Source organism: Pan troglodytes, chromosome X (assembly GCF_028858775.2).
Source record: "Pan troglodytes isolate AG18354 chromosome X, NHGRI_mPanTro3-v2.0_pri, whole genome shotgun sequence".
In the NCBI taxonomy this organism is placed as follows: Eukaryota; Metazoa; Chordata; class Mammalia; order Primates; family Hominidae; genus Pan; species Pan troglodytes.
Genome location: NC_072421.2, coordinates 28,255,520 through 28,272,354, shown reverse-complemented (window position 1 = coordinate 28,272,354; position 16,835 = coordinate 28,255,520). Strand labels below are relative to the sequence as shown.

The 16,835-nt window shown below is 36.2% G+C and overlaps 1 protein-coding gene across 6 annotated transcripts in view; it reads right to left on the bottom strand.

The window, feature by feature from the left end:
• DCAF8L2 (DDB1 and CUL4 associated factor 8 like 2) overlaps window positions 1–16,835 on the bottom strand; it is a 163,215-nt gene that overhangs the window by 59,782 nt on the left and 86,598 nt on the right. For 2 of the 6 annotated variants that reach the window (XM_054676226.2, XM_054676228.1), the window contains exons 3-4: window positions 12,827–12,926; window positions 11,960–12,036 (exon numbers count right to left, since the gene is read on the bottom strand). The exons of 1 other annotated variant lie outside the window; for it this stretch is intronic. The gene's annotated coding sequence lies outside the window, so the exon portion shown is untranslated. Of the gene's footprint in view, window positions 1–11,959; window positions 12,037–12,735; window positions 12,927–16,835 lie in introns of all 6 variants that reach the window. 3 more of the 6 variants (XM_016944260.4, XM_054676227.1, XM_016944261.4) reach the window with 2 other exon arrangements.

Genomic DNA, 16,835 nt, shown 5'->3' with positions numbered 1-16,835 from the left:
CTCTCACTACATTTTGAAATCCATAAAGACAGGAACATTGTCTTGTTCATGGCTGCATCAATAATGCTTGGAAAGTAGTATGAACTCATATATTTGCTGAATGTATGAATGAATGAATCATTTATATTGTCTGCTGTCAGCCTGTATCCTATTCTTCCTAATGGCTACATGGCATTCCATTGGACAAGTAACAGTAATTTATACAACCATCTTTCAATTGCTAGTTATAAAGCCTATAATGTGGCAATGTATTCTTGTACGTATATCTTATGGTGGGCTGGGTGCGGTGGCTCACGCCTGTAATTCCAGCACATTGGGAGGCTGAGGCGGGTGGATCACCTGAGGTCAGGAGTTCGAGACCAGCCTGACCAACATGATGAAACCCATCTCTACTAAAAATACAAAAAATTAGCTGGGTGTGGTGGTGTGCACCTGTAGTCCCAGCTACTTGGGAGGCTGTGGCAGGAGAATCACTTGAACCTGGGAGGCGGAGGTTGGCAGTGAGCCAAGATCACGCCACTGCACTCCAGCCTGAGTGACTGAGCGAGACTCCATCGCAAAAAATCAATCAATCAATCAATCAATCAATCAAACAATCTTGTGGTGTATATGTGAGTACATTTGTTATATATGTATTTTGTGTACATTCATTCAATAAAACCCTAAAGGAAAATTGATAAATCAAGGTACATGTGCTTTCAAATTTTGCAGATATGGCCAAATTGTACTGATAAAAGGGGGAATGATTTAGAATCATAGCAAAACACTTTTCCCATATACTTTTGAATCATCAGTCTGGGGCCTCTGATGCCAGGAATAAACTGAACACATTAGGGAAAACATTAACAAGATATTTCATCTTTTGGAGATTTGAGTTTCTTATCTAGAAAGTGGGGTGATAATAAAACCTACCTTGAGTGTGATTTCAAAAAGAGGAACTTATTTTTGGATTTAAAAAATAGCAAATGAAAACAAACAAACAAACAAAAAAGACCTCCATGTAGTTACTTATCAAATATACTTAGATATTAATAATTTAGTCACAATTTTCTCATTGTCATCATTAGAGACTGTACATTTTCTCTTATGGGGAAAATATAGTTTGAACATTTTAAAGTTTTCTAACTGGACTTTTACAATAAATATGGTTCACAAGAGATAGTTATAGAATATCCTTTTTTTGTTATTGTTAGACAACATATTTTAGAAGAAAAAGCACTAGGCAATAATAATAATACAACAAAAAAGCTACTATTTTTTGAATAATTATCATAGATGGTCATCATATTAAATGTTTTGCAAATATTTATTTGATACTCATAGTTGTCCTTTTGGGTTGTACATTATTATTTCCATTGTATGAATACAAAATAAAACAAAGCAATGCACAAAAGCTTTAAATAGCTTATCCAAGGCCACAGACCTAGCCTTCAAGTTAAGAACTGTGAGCTCAAGTCCTACATTTGCCCTTGACTTGCTTAGGTGAATTAAGCAATTTAATTTCTGTGTTCATATTTTGTGGTCTCAAAAATGAAGAGGAGAGATTGGATGGTCATATATGTTCCTTTGCAATTCTAATATTTATAAATGTGATTGCTGTAAAAAAAAAAAAGATGCTAAACTTCATCATCATGAGCCCATTCTATTTTTTATCAATTAGATAATTAACCAGTTTTTCATATGTGACTGAAATCTTTCTCTATTTTATCTAAGCCCATTTCTTTTTATCTGATACTCTACATACAGAACAGTTTTCCACTCAAAAACAATAATTAATTCACTCTTTTTATTCTATTTTTTGAAGAGGCAAAAACTTTATTTAGCCATTTAATACAACCAGATTTCTCCCTTTCAGTATTTAAAAAAATTCTTTGGCATACAATTAAATTTCTTCATATTTTTAATTAAAATATAGACTCAAATTAAATCTAAAACTCTAATAACAGTTTCAGCTAGGGAACTAAAGACAGATACCTTTATAAAGACAGAAGGATCTCTTATTCTTTTCAGAGACAGGGTCTCAGTCTGTCACCCAGGCTAGAGTGTAGCACCTCCTGGGTTCAAGCAATCCTCCTGCGTCAGCCTCCCAAGTAGCTGTGACTACACACATGCACAACCAGGACCAACTATTTTTTAAACTTTTTTTGTAGACGGGATCTTCCTATGTTTCCCAGGCTGGTCTTGAACTCCTGGCTTCAAGTGATCCTCCCACCTTAGCCTCCCAAAGTGTCGAGTTTACAGGCGTGAGCCACTGTGCCCAGCCCTGATTTCTTAATGCCTTAGTATCGTTGTATTTTTAACACTTCCCAGATTCGTGTGGATTTTATTATTATAGTGCTGATATAGTTTAAGGATGACTCTTAGTTGCCTTTTGCTATTTAAAAAGAATTTCAGTACTTGCAACTAGTTGTTGATATTAGTTTCTCTTGCTACCTTATTTTGAAGTTTTGAATATCTGTTTGTATTTTTCCTCATTCAACTTTATTCACTGAACAGGTTTTTCCCCCAATTGCTTAAGTACATTTTATTCTAAAAATAACAATGTGATCCAGAACTTTGATAAATATATTTTACTTCATTTATACAGTCATTTTCCCTCTGTGCAAAGATTTTATTTTATTTTCGTGGACACATAATAATTGATACATATGTATAGGCTACACAAGATATTTTGTTATATGCATAGACTGTGTAATGATCAAGTCAGGGTATTTGGGGGTGTCCATCACCTACAACAGGAGTCCTCAATCTCTGGGTCATGTACTGGTACCCGTCTGTGGCCTGTTAGGAACCAGGCCACACAGCAGGAGGTGAGTGGCCAGGGAGCATTACTGCCTGAGCTCCGCCTTCTGTCAGATCAGTGGCAGCATTAGATTCTCATAGGAGCATGAACCCTATTGTGAACTGCGCACGCAAAGGATGTAGGTTGTGTGCTCCTTATGAGAATTTCATGCTTGATGATCAGAGATGGAAGAGTTTCATCTTGAAACCACCCCTCTACCCAGTCCATAGAAAAATTGTCTTCTACAAAACTGTTCTCTGGTGCCAAAAACGTTGGGGACCACTGACTCAGAGCATTTATCATTTCTATCTGTTGGGAACATTTGAAGACTTTTCTTCTAGATATGTGGAAAAATACAATACATTGTCATTAACTATAGGACCCGTACTCTGCTTTTGAACACTAGAATATATTCCTTTTATTTAAGTGTACATTTATGGCCATTAACTAACCTATCTTCATCCCCTACCCCTTCCCAGCCTCTGGTAACCACCATTCTATTCTCTATCTTCATGAGATACACCTTTTTTTTAGCTCCTACATATGAGTGAGAATGTGCAATATTTGTCTTTTTTGCCTGGATTATTTTACTTAATATAATTGGGGGTCATTAGACCCCCAGTTCCATGTTGCTGCAAATGAAAGGATTTTATTTTTTTTATAGTCAAATAGGATTCTGTTGTCTATATATATCACATTTTCTTCATCCATTCATCTATTTATGGACACAGGTTGATTTCATATCTTGTCTATTGCGAATAGTGCTGCAATAAACATGGGTATGCAAATATCTCTTTGATGTACTGATTTCCTTTCTTTTGGATATATAACTAGTAGTGGAATTTCTGGATCGTATGATACATCTATTTTAATTTTTTGAGGAACCAACATGCTGTTTTTCATGATGGCTTTACTACACTGCGCTCCCACCCGCAGTGTACTAAAGTTTCCCTTTGTCTGCATCCTCACCAGCATCTATTTTGTTTTTGTCTTGTTTTTGTCTTTTTGATACTAGCCATTCTAACTGAGGTGAGATTATATCTCATTGTGGTTTCGATTTGCATTTCCCCGATGATTACTAGTGTTGAGCATTTTTATATGTTTGTTGGACATTTATATGTCTTCTTTTGAAAACTGTCTATTCAGATCTTCTGCCCATTTTGAAATCCTATTATTTGATATTTTTTGCTATTGAGTTATTTGAGTTCCTTATATATTCTTGGTATTAATCCATTGTCAGATGGATAGTTTGAAAATATTTTCTCCCATCCTGTAGGTTGTCTTTTCACTCTGCTGATTGTTTCCTTTGGTCTGCAAAAGGTTTTTAGCTTGCTGTAATCCGATTTGTCTATGTTTGCTTTTGTTGCCTATGCTTTTGAGGTCTTACACAAAAATATATTTGCCCAGACTAATGTCCTGAAGTGTTGCACCAATGTTTTCTTCTAATACTTTCAAAGTTTCAGGTCTTACATTTAAGTTTTTAACCCATTTAGAGTTTATTTTTGGTGTGTAGTGAGCGATAGGGATCTAGTTTTATTCCTCTGACTACGAATATCTAGTTTTCCCAGAACCATCTATGAAAGAGGCTATCTTTCCCCAATGTATGCTCTTGGTATCTTTATCAAAAATAAGTTGGTTGTAAATGCATGAATTTATGCAGTTATTGATACAGTAATTGAATGAAATTGTCTTATGGTAGAAAGTCTTGTCACCCACAAATTATTTCTTTACCCCAAATTATTATTAAACTACTGACAGACATTCTGTAAGGGCCTGCCCATAGTGTTCTCCTTTCTTAAGAATGAAAGAGGCAATATCAAACTTCTTTATCTTGTCACTTAAATTTTTCCCACCTCGATTATTTTTTACATATTTCTTTCAGATAGAATTGGAAAACAAAAACTCTTCTTGATTTATTCATGAGGTATCAATGTCAAAGCAAGAAGTTTCTTTATAATACTCTAAATTGGAGGGGATATACCATGGAGTCTAAGTTTAGTGCACAATGCTGATGAGAGGATATCACATCCTGTTCTTAAACTGATTGGTTAGAGTGATTCCCAGGAATATTGACCAAAAGGGTCTCATCATAAACAGAATGTGAAAGTAAACATGAGTTGACATTCTAAGAAGGAAAAATGTAAAGATAGATATAAGAGATTAATGGAGGAAAGTCACAATGTTTGTAACTGAGCTGGCCTACAAAAGATCAGTAATATCATGAGTGAGTGAGCATTGGGTCACTAAAATGCTAAAAACAAGTCTGCAGGATCATATGTAAGAGCTCATATCTATGTAGATGGATAGCTTGGACTTGATGGCCTATACAATTGTATATATTTAGTTCACATCAAAGATGTCCTACCATGTAGAACATTATATTAAGCGGAGTCATATGAAATTGACTTTTAGCCACTTTTGACATACATTCATGATACATGGTTCCATCTACTGTAATAGGATTCACCACACATTCTGAATGCCCTAAATATAGCATATTTATGGTTCTGATATTCATTAGGGAAGTTGTATATGCTATCAGTCTCTGGACTAGTCTCAACCTCTTTTTTATCATCCACCTGTATATTTTACCTATTTGTGCCACTACGAAGCCTACTTTGGCTGGGCATAAGCCAGTTTCTGCAATTTAAGCCTGCAACAATTTATTGAGTTTTAATACATGTAAAATTCTGCTTTAGTCTTTTTTGATGAAAATAGATGCTGGGATAGGACCTATAAGTGTCTAATGTATCTCAGATGATGAGATCCTGTGACTCTGATGCTCAGAAAATGGCCCTCCTTCCCATACTGCTTCCCCTTTGTTTCCTAATGACAGCTGTGCAAATCCTACCTGTGGTCATGTTTGCTGTCACTTCTTCTCCTTTGGTTCCAGACATCGTTAGCTCTTTGAGGGTAGAGATAATGGCACTGTCTTCTTTGGATACCTCTCACTACTTCACTTGGTATTCAGTGCAAAGTATTCAATGAAAAAAGGTATTCAATGAAAAAAGGTATTCAATGAAAAAAGGTATTCAATGAAAGGTCATGCAGTTAATGCAAAGAACTCTGATATTCTTAGTCTTGCCACTAGGCGGCGGTATTTTGACATGACAGTGAGGTCTACTATAGGTGTATCCTAAGTTAGACATAGGCTCTGAGATGAGGATGTATGTTTGATTAATTTAAGAAAATGATCCAAGGGGAGGTAGTGGAAGCCAAGGAACAGTGCAATCTCAGGTGAACACCCCTCAGAGGATAGCTTCAGCACGATCCTCCTGGGGAACTCTGGAGAGTAAGTTACGTCTGAGTTATCCTTACACCAGGCAAGGGAGTGAACTTTCATACTCCTACACTGTTCAGCCCTTGATTAAAGGCCACCCTGGGAGGGATGAGCATATCAACTCCCAGATGTCCCAGATGCTTTAAAATCTCTTCACCTGTGGGCAAAAGCCCCTTCAGCAGCTTGAGGACTAAAGAGCTGTGCATTAGTACTGATGCTTGGAAGGGAAAGGGAATCAAAAAGGGATTTGAAAGGATCTTGCAGGAGCATGAACATTAACAGCCACAAGGTAGCTAATACAGCGACTATCAGAAAGGGCTTTGTTACTACTGTGTATGCTGATGAAAGTACAACTTAAATAAAGCTTTAAGAAGTGTATAGAAGCCTAATTTGGAAGGCGAAACTAAAACTAAAGTTATGGTGAGCAAATACTATTCACTTCCCATATCTTGTTAAATGATGGTTCAAATCCCACAGCCACCATACCCTTCTTCATGCCACTTGAATGAATAATATGGAGCAGAATGGTGAAGAGCAGAGATTGACAGTGGGAAGGGCATTTGAAGCTCTCAACAGCGACCACCGGCAAATCAGCACAAATAAAGCCAATTATTTTTCCTTTTGTTTCATGTCATAAAAAGAAAGATTTGCCAGTATGAAATTGAAATTTAGATTAGGAATGCTCAAAGCTAGGAGGACAAAACTTTATAGAAGTACTCAATGTTCAGCTACTAATTAGTCCTTTTTGAAGATATTAGTTTCAAAGAAGCCTAGTATGTGTTTATAATGATCTCTGGACAAACTGTTACATGTTTATGTGAAGTGTGGCTGGGTATCATTGTAATAGTTGCCAGCTACTGCTTGTTTGTGAGGACTAAAGTTTTAAAGGATTATTCAAATGGAGCAGTGACCCAACTCAGAACCTCCTATTCAATATCTTGTGGCTCTAACAGGAACTATTAAATATGTCAGAAGACAAAGAGTCAATATAAAGCACATAAAACTTTACAGGATTTTTTTTTTCTTGAGAAATACAGTCTTCTTCCTTTAAATAAAGGACTCTAGGAAGACTCTTGGCAGCTTAAACAACATATAAAAATACTCATTTTGCCAACATCGTGAACTTGCATTGACTTGAATCACAATGACCCATAATCTTTTGTCATATGGAAATTTAATCTCTATTAATCTACAACTATAAACAATATAATTCCATTATATAAATGAATTTTATTGACAAATGTAAGGTGTTCACTCATTAAATAGAAGAGTTTTATCAAGAAGGTCTAAACCAGATAAAATAAATTACTCTAAAGTAAAAGGGAATAATCTGTCATTATTGGATACTCTTTAAAACAAATTATTGTATTTTGCTTTCTCATATATCCTTTACAATATTTGTGTTGTCCTTCCCTAATTTCATAAGAAATTCCTACATTCAGAGACCATTCTTAAAATTCATTTACTAAATATATCATCAATTTGACCTTAAAAAAGCTATTTTAAATGTCTGGAGAGTCTCATTGTAAAATTAAAACCAGCTGGGCACAGTAGTTCATGCCTGTAATCACAACACTTTGGGAGGACGAGGCAGGAGGATCACTGGATGTCAGAAATTTGAGACCAGCCTGAGCAATATAGCAAGCCCCTGTCTCTACAAAAAACGAAATAAATTAGTTTGGCACGGTGGTGCGTGCCAGTAGTCCTGGCTACCTGGGAGGCTGAGGTGGGAGGATTGTTCAAGCCCAGGGCTACAAGGCTGCAGTGAGCTATGATCACACTACTGCACTCTAGACTGGGTGACAGAGCGAGACCTTGTCTCAAAAAACAACAACAAAAAAAATTAAAACCAAGAAACGCGACTCCATTTTATTTTGATATTCTATGACCACAAATAATTCTCTGAATTTCTGCAATATGTTAGTAATATAATAAAATTAATTTTTGTAGCATAAAAATAGGCTCTGGGAATTTTGGATTAGAAAATATGTAGTATCTGAGCAATCATATAGTTTAGACCACTTATAATAAGAAATCTGGGGTCCAGAAAGATTCAGAGAGTAAATGCTTAAAATGTTGACTATTTCTGAAAGTTATTTTAATAGCAAATTGTTCATAGAATTGATATATTACTTCAGCTATGACAATATAATTTTAATCCAATCACATAAGGTAAATATAGAGCTCTTAAGCAAAATGTATTACTACTGACTGATATATTTTATGTAACAAAATATTGTACAATAAATAATTGACCTGATTGAAATAGATGTACTGTATATTTTTGTTGCTTTAGTGTGTTTTAGTTAGTGAGATATCATTTTAGAGTGGACTTCCCAAAGGACTTGAATTACATTTAGGGCGGTGCAGCTCTAATGACCTGGTTACTTTGTCACCCATTCAAGAGAAGAGACCTAATATCTCACAGTCTAGAGATAAAATATTACGTCAGACCTATTCCCTGTCTCTACTTCTACTTATTGTTTCTACTTTTGCCACCACTTTACCCTCTTTCTACACTTACCTTTATTGTACAGTCTATAATGACTGTGCTTACTTAACATGTGGGGTGTGTGTTTGTTTGTGTGTGTGTGTGTGTGTGTATTTAATTTCTGCCTTTGCTATAAACTGCTGTGTCAAGCCCAAACTTACACAGAAGACTTGATTGCTTCTTTTATTCACTGCTGAGTAAAAGGCTTCTCCATTAGCCCAGCTCAAAGGCATGAGCCAACCTATAGATATCTACCTCTAAAACAGTACTCCACCTTTGTTCAGTAATCGTTGGCCAGAGAACCTCTTGATTTTTCTCTAGCATTATCTTCAGTCCAAGCTTCAGCAAAGTTATCCCTGAATGACTTCATCTCCCCAGAGTGTGCTACTAAGTGAACAAGAATGCAGATTTAACCTTCTGAATCCAGCTATCCAATCACCTAAAACTGACTAAATCAAGTTTCTTTTCATAGACAAAGAGTTTTCAAACACATCAAGATCTCAAATGTATCTCCACTTGCTTGGCAATGCTTGAAATTCCTTTAACTATAGGACACAGCTTTTCACTTAACAATTGAAAGTATTAAAGTGCCAGTTCTTGGCTGAGGTAATGCAAGAAGGTCAATTAGTCAGTTGTTCAACTATTGTAAAGGCTTGAGTTTTGATACTTTCCAGTTTCAGAGAAAAACTGGACACTGGCATTGGATGGGCAAACAAAAAAAAATAGAGAAAGGGACAGATAACCTGTGAAGTATAGAAAAAAATGTAGAAAGGGAAGGCCAAGCCTCAGTGAATACAATTTTCAGTACTTAAGATATTTTTTAAAATTATTATTCTTTACTTCTAACTTTGTGCAAAAGGAGAGAAGTGATTTACAGAGTGTTTTTATTGGTTTTTCTCAAACACATTCATACTCACGCTTACTTTAACAATGCTATTGTGATCCTGCGTGACTGCCAACAGTGGTTGACATGCTTTATGAAGTCTTTTTTTTTCTAACTCAGCTACATTGTAGAACAGTTTTATTACCTTGGGACTTGCAGGGCAGGAGCAAACTTTCACAATCCTGCCATAGAGATATGACGACTCTTAGGCTCTGTGCTACTATTCAGTCTATAGGGACCCTGACAAACTCACATTCTTATAGGTCATTCTGATGAACCTCTAAAGTGATGACTTTTTGCAGTAGGATCTAGGAAGAAAGAAGTAAATGGCACCCTAAATGTTTGACTGTGGTGCCAGGGATGGATAGAGAGATAGTTTTTTACTACCCCAGGAATTTTTTTCTGGAGTCTTGTTGATCTGATACAAAATAAAGGATATATTTACACATCTTGATTTCCTTACCCACTTAACATTCTTGGAGGACCCCTTGAGATATTTGAGAAATGTACCATTTAATGTTGTTCTAGCTAGATCTATTTGCTGGATAAAGCAAAAGCCTGTCCATTTTAGTGGGGCTCAGAGCAAAGAAAGCCACTCTAGCTGGTCTAAGGTACAGGACAAATAACTTTGCCAACTGATCCTTATAAAACAGCATATGCTGTGGTGCTTGAAGTGTCAGAGGCAGGTGGCAATGTGCAATCAAGCCTACTATAAACCTTGAAAGAAGAATAGTGGATGAGGACCCAAGACTTCTGTAGCAAAGTCAGGCCTGCTTTACCAAGTTTCTTTTCTTCTTGAGAAGGAGCTCTGGATCAGCTCACAAAGGCTGAATATTTGGCCCGGGGAACAATGGGGATATCTGACCCCAGCTGCTTGTCATGAACTGGATGCAATCTATTACTCCTAGCCATAAAATCTGGTATACTCAGAAGCTCTTAAATATCAAGTGAAAACAGCACTGAGCCCAAGCAGGTTCTAAAGGCATTAGTAATTTGCACAGGCAGATAGCTCATACATCCAGAGTGCCTTACTCCTGCCAAATTACTTCCCCTTCTTCAAACCACATCTGTGGCTTGATGGGTAATTTCCTATGACAAATTAAATAGGAAAAAAAAAAAGCTCAAACTGGAATTACAGAGAGCTTTGCTTTACAGCAAAAATGAACTACCACAGCATTACAGTACCAAGGAGGACCCCTCAAGATAAATGAGAAATAGAATCCTTCCACCAAGAGGGATTCAAATAGCAATGAAACACTATTGATCTTTGGCTCCTATAAATATTTGCTCCCTTTAACTTATCTGACATTATTCTCTTTTCTCTTTTTGTCTTCCTCTCACATTTCTAGCCATCCCATCCCTGTCCTTTCTGAAGACTAGTCCTCCTCTGCATAGCCATTATTGAGTTCATCATCTTTAGTTCTAAACTCTCTTTTCCTTTCATCACACATTTCCGTCCACATACATTCAAACTAGGCAATTTTACATGACTTCACTTGTCATAAACACAATGATGACACTTTCATTTACATCTTTAGCCTAGGACTCTGAGCTCCAGATCTACATACATTTTTCATTATGGAAAAATACATATAATATAAAATTTACCATTTTAACCACTTTGAAGCATATAGTTCAGTGGCATTAAGCACATTTACATTGTTGTGCAACCATCAGCAACATCCATCTCCAGCACTTTAAAAAAATCTTCCAGAACTGAAACTCCATACCCATGAAGTAACGCCCTTCCAGCCCCTGACAACCACCATCCTACTTTCTGCCTCTACAAATTTGCCTGTTGTAGCTTCTTCAGATAAGTGGAATCATACAATATTTTCTCTTTAGTGTCTAGCTTATTTCTCAAAGCACAATGTTTTTAAGGTTCTTTCATGTTGTTTCCATGTTGTAGCAAGTATCAGAATCTTATTCTTTTTTAAGGATGGATAATATTCGATTCTATATATACCACATTTTGTTTATCCATTTATCTGTTGATAGACATTTTTGTTGTTTCCACCTTTTGGCTACTGTGAATAATGCTGCTGTGAGCATTAGTATACAATTATATGCTTGAGTCCCTGCTTTCAATTCCTTTGGGTATATACTCAGAAGTGAAATTTCTGGATCATATGGTAATTCTATGTTTAAGTTTTTGAGGAACTTCCATATCATATACTTTTGATATATTTACATTCCCTTTATATTTGAATGTGACATAGACACTTCAAAATAAAATAAAATAAAACGTTTTGTCTTTCCTCCAAAACATAGTCTTTCACTAGTGTTCTCTTGGAGAATGGCACTGCCAACCAGGCACAGAAGCAAACCAGAAAATAAGAAGTCACCCTTGATATAACCCTCCTTCTCACCTTTCATATCATCATCTTGTCAGTTTTAACTCTGAAATATTTTTGAATGTATTTATTTCTATCTCTATAATCATCTGTCTAGAAATAAATCTCATTATGGTTCATCTGATTATTTTAACAACCTCCTAACAGATTTATCTACATCCACTCTTACCTCCTTATTAGCACCGCTCCACAGTATGGTCAGAAAGTTCACATGTGATATGATTTTCTTCAATTAAGAAAACACATCTGCAAAAGCAGCAACAGTTAGAGTCAGTGTCTCATTAAGGTTATGATAATCTACTGTTCTTCAAGTCCAATAAATATTCTGTTACCCACCTGCTAAAAATGTTCAATAGTTTAATAATGTTAGGATAAAGAGCACGATTCTTAATCTGGCCTGCAAGGTCCTGCATGACCTGGCCTCCACTTTTTCCACTTTTCCTACTTTTCCTAAGCTTTATTTCTCACAAACCCCTGCCTGATTTTCTGATCTCCCATCATACTAAGCTTCCTTAGGTTTTTAATTAATTGTTTCCTACTTGGAACAGGGCCATAGTGAACAATATTCTCTCCAACTGGGAAACTATCCTCCATTCTTCATCACCACATGGAAGCTATCCTTTACTTCTAAGATCAGGTGAAGCTCCTCTCACAGGCTCTCAATACATTTCTCTTTTTCTTAGCTTATCATAGAGACATTTCTACATTTTATTTGTTCGGGGTTTTGATTAAAATATATTTTTCCTATTAGAAAATAATTCTCAGGAGTGCATCAACCATGTGTACTTTTTCAAACCTTTATATGTCTAGCAGTAGAATAGTTCCTGGCACAGAGAGAACACACAGTGTTTGTGGGATGAAGGAATGAATCTGTTTATGTCTCTGTGTTGCTCACCAGAACTCAACCGCCTTTATCAGAGAAGAGCAAGCCATTGATTTATTCACCTTGTTATCTCCAACATCTGGCATATTTAGCGTTGAACTGAACACCGTAATTTCAATTTCATCAGGGTTTTTCGAATTAGCCATGACATACCCTTGTCAACAGTTAGGTTTCTGCTCCTCTCATAACAAGGAAAATCCTACAAACTAAATCCCTTTTCCTTTGTAGAGTAGTTGGCTCTCTCTTCTTTTTCCTAGAGGAAGAAGACAGCATTTTGTTTAGGCAAAAAAGTAAGATAAGCAAAGAAAAGTCTGGAGAGAGCTGGTAAAGAGAGCCAGTCTAGGCAAACTTGTCCCCGGGGGATGCAAACTACTTCTAGTTGTCTCAATTTGTTGAAATAGAGAAAAATGCATGCACGAAATCGATAGATGAATACCGAATGCCAAGAGCTACAATAATTTTCTCCAGTTAAGAAAACACATCTGCAACAGCAGCAACAGTTAGAGTCCTTGCCTCATTAAGGTTATGGTAATCTACTGCTCTTCTTCAAGTCCCATAAACATTCTGTGCTGACCAAACTGCTGACAATGACCACTCCTACTTATTTGGACTCTTTCTTGGTGGTTCCAACCTCTGCTATTCCTCCAGGGATGTCTTATTCACTGTTTTGGCAGAAAACATGAGGTTCAAAGCCTTCTATTTGAAATTTCCTAAGGTACCATAGTTCCATTGTTAAGATTCTAATATTGTATAAGTAGACATACATTTATTCATTCATACATATATATGTACACAAATACTTACATATACTTCCATATCAGACCATGTAAATTCATGTTGAAACTTCCTTTGAAATTTCAGCACTTTAAATTGCTATTCAAGACTATAGTGACATATGTGTCTTCAAAAATTAATGTTAATCAATGCCTTTTATAATTGTACCTGAAATATTTGGATTTCCCTGCCTCAGCACCTAGTAACTCAGGTGAGTAAGCATAAGTTACTATGAGACGCCTACAAAGAGATACAGAGTACTCAATTGTGGTATTACAGGGGAGACTTCAGTGGAATTGAGGACTGATTGCTCTGGGCTTGGGAACTGACTCAAGATTAGAAATGGGGTGATAAACTGTGACTCTCTTTCATGTTGGCTTAAGGCAGGACTAAAATTTTGTTTCCTTTTGGTCTACATTTAGTTATGCAAATTAAACCAAAACTTAAGGTACTTTATGATTAATTAAGCATAGCCAGAGATCTTTGCAAGTCACAGCATCCCTTGACAGCGGATTACTCTGCTTTCTGTGCTACCTGCTGGGATAACTATGTCCACTTTGTTTCTAGTGGTTTACTGTGCTCTACAAACTTATGATCCCATGAAGCTCAGGAAGACAGTCAAATTGCATTTCATCCTACCAGCATTCCTGGCCTAAAGCCAATAAAGCACTCTTTAAATCTTTATGTGTTGTCATCACCTATGTCTTTCTCAAGGCTTTGGTGAAGCAAGACTCTTTGGGTGTGAGAGTGGCTATGTGAGTCACACAGCATTCTTATTCTTAAAGAATTTAACTACCTTCTATACTATGTCAATATGATTTAAAGTGCTTAACATAATGACATTCAAGTTTGCACTAGTCAACTAGAAAACCATTAAAATTTCAACCGGCTAACCAACTAGCACACTGAATACATAGCTTCTACTAAATTAATACATGTAAAATAATCAATCTGGTTTAGAAATACATTACACCTTCCTTTGTCCGGCATTTTCACAATCTGTTTTCATGATTATTTGCCAAAATTTTACAATGTTTTTTAGCAAACTCCCTCAAATAGCTTTGCTTGAATGCTTCTTTTAACTATTTTTGCTCCGTACTTCAGTATCTCTCCCCACCAGGTCATGTTGAATTTGGATGTTGATTCCCAGTCAAGCAACCATTGTGACAGAAAGGGACATGTTATCTTCCTCAACCAAGAGATGGGGGACAGTTTATGGAGGCAAAGGTGATATAATGGAATTTTAGAGAGTGTTTTGGATATTCCAATTCTTCTGTGTCTTCTAAATCTAACCATTACATTTACTAAAATATTACTCTTTTTCAGATCAAGATTCCAAATTTCACATTTTTAGAGTTTGACTTTAAATGATAAAAAAAATTACTTGGAACAAGAAAGAATCACATGGAATATTCATAAAAGCAATTCCAATTTCGTTCTCTTCAGTACCTATGAGTGAGTGTAGTTCACTTTCCATTGGGTGTTAAAAAGGGCAGGTCCCTTGATTTCTCAGCTTACTCTTAAAAAGCAGAAAGTCCTATGTTCACACTAAGTCACAAATAAAGCCTCAATTCTGAATTGAGAGCACCCGGTCCAAAATACTGTTCAATCCTTTCATCTCAATTTGTAGATAAATCTTCTTTGACCTTTCTACAACCGCGGCCTGCTGCAAGTGGAAACCTGTAATTTGAAAAAGGGAGTATGGGTGGCATCATTTTCTCTCCCTGCCTAACATTTCTACTCCACCTTCAGATTCCTGAACCCCTGCCAATGTCAAAGCATTGGGAGAGATGAACAGTAAGGGAAATAGGAAAGTTCTCTCTTGACTGACATTATTGTACAATGGCTTCATGCTCTCTGAACATGAACATGAGAAAGTCAGTGTGCACATCTTTATAGGTTTTTCAGAGGTACTAACTACTGCTGGGCTCTCTATCTCTCCTTGGCAGAGGTGATGCATTCTATTTCTCCAGCTTCTATTCAACCTTTAGGCCCTAGTTTTCTAGTATTTTGCTTTTTCTAATTTTGTCTAAGCAGAAAAAGCCCTCATAATTAATATTATTGACTAATATGAATTTTATTTTTACTAGAAATAGGCAGGGGGGCACAATAAGTAAAATAATACCATCAGTATTTATTTTGGAAATGTAATAAGTTACACTCATACACACTTTCACACTTTCTTTAATCTCTTAATAATGACAGGTCTGTATTCCAGTTTTACAGAAAATTAAACTGTTAAACTGAAGCATAAGAAAGTTAACTTGCCAAATGTCACTCAACATAATAAGTGGAAAGTATGTCTGACATAAACATCCATGCTTTTAACTACTATGTTATTCTAATTCACTAAGCCAATAATTAATTTGATTCTGATAATGATCCACATTTGGAAAAGTTTGGAAATTTGTGAGTTGTGATGGGTGATTTAAGGGTGATTAACCCCATTAATATATACATGTACTATATACACATAAAATAAAAAATAAAAGGTGCAAGCTGCCTGGTCTGGTATTTCAAATCTTCTACTTTCTAGCTGTGCAAACTTGGACAAGATGCTTAAACTCTGTGCCGCAGCTACCTTATCCATAAAACATTGATACATATACACTATTGTATTTTATGAAGGGTTGTTATGAAAAATAAATGAATTAATACATGTGAAGTACTCAGAAAAGTGCTTGACATATACATGTAGTATATGTGTGTGTGTATATATATATACACACAACCACGTATATATACACACACATATGTATATTATATATGCATATATGTGCATGTATACATATATATGTATATATAAGGTAGCTCAAAAAGTGTTCTACATATAGAAGGATTCAGTAGAGGTTACAAATTATTATTATTATCCTTACTAATATTATACCTAACCCCAAATCTTTTTTTTTTTTTTTTTGAGATGGAATCTCACTCTGTCACCCAGGCTGGAGTGCAGTGGCACTATCTCGGCTCACTGTAACCTCCGCCTCCCGGGTTCAAACGATTCTTGTGCCTCAGCCTCCTGAGTAGCCGGGACTACAGGCAACTGCCACCACGCCCGGCTAATTTTTGTATTTTTAGTAGAGATGGGGTTTCGCCGTGTTGGCCAAGCTGGTCTTGAACTCCTGACCTCAAGTGATCTGCCTGCCTCAGCCTCCCAAAGTGCTGGGATTATAGGGGTTAGCCACTGTGCTTGGTCCCCAAATCTTGTCTAAAATTCAGGTTGATATTTGGATTCATTAGAAGTTTTCAGAAAATAAAGTATAATAATATAAATTTAACATAAGTATTTAAAAATACTTCCTAGCCAGCTTGCTTTAGGAGTAGTGTGTGCATATTACTGTGTGAGTGTGTGTTTGTGTGTGTGTATGTGTGTGGTGGGGTTGGG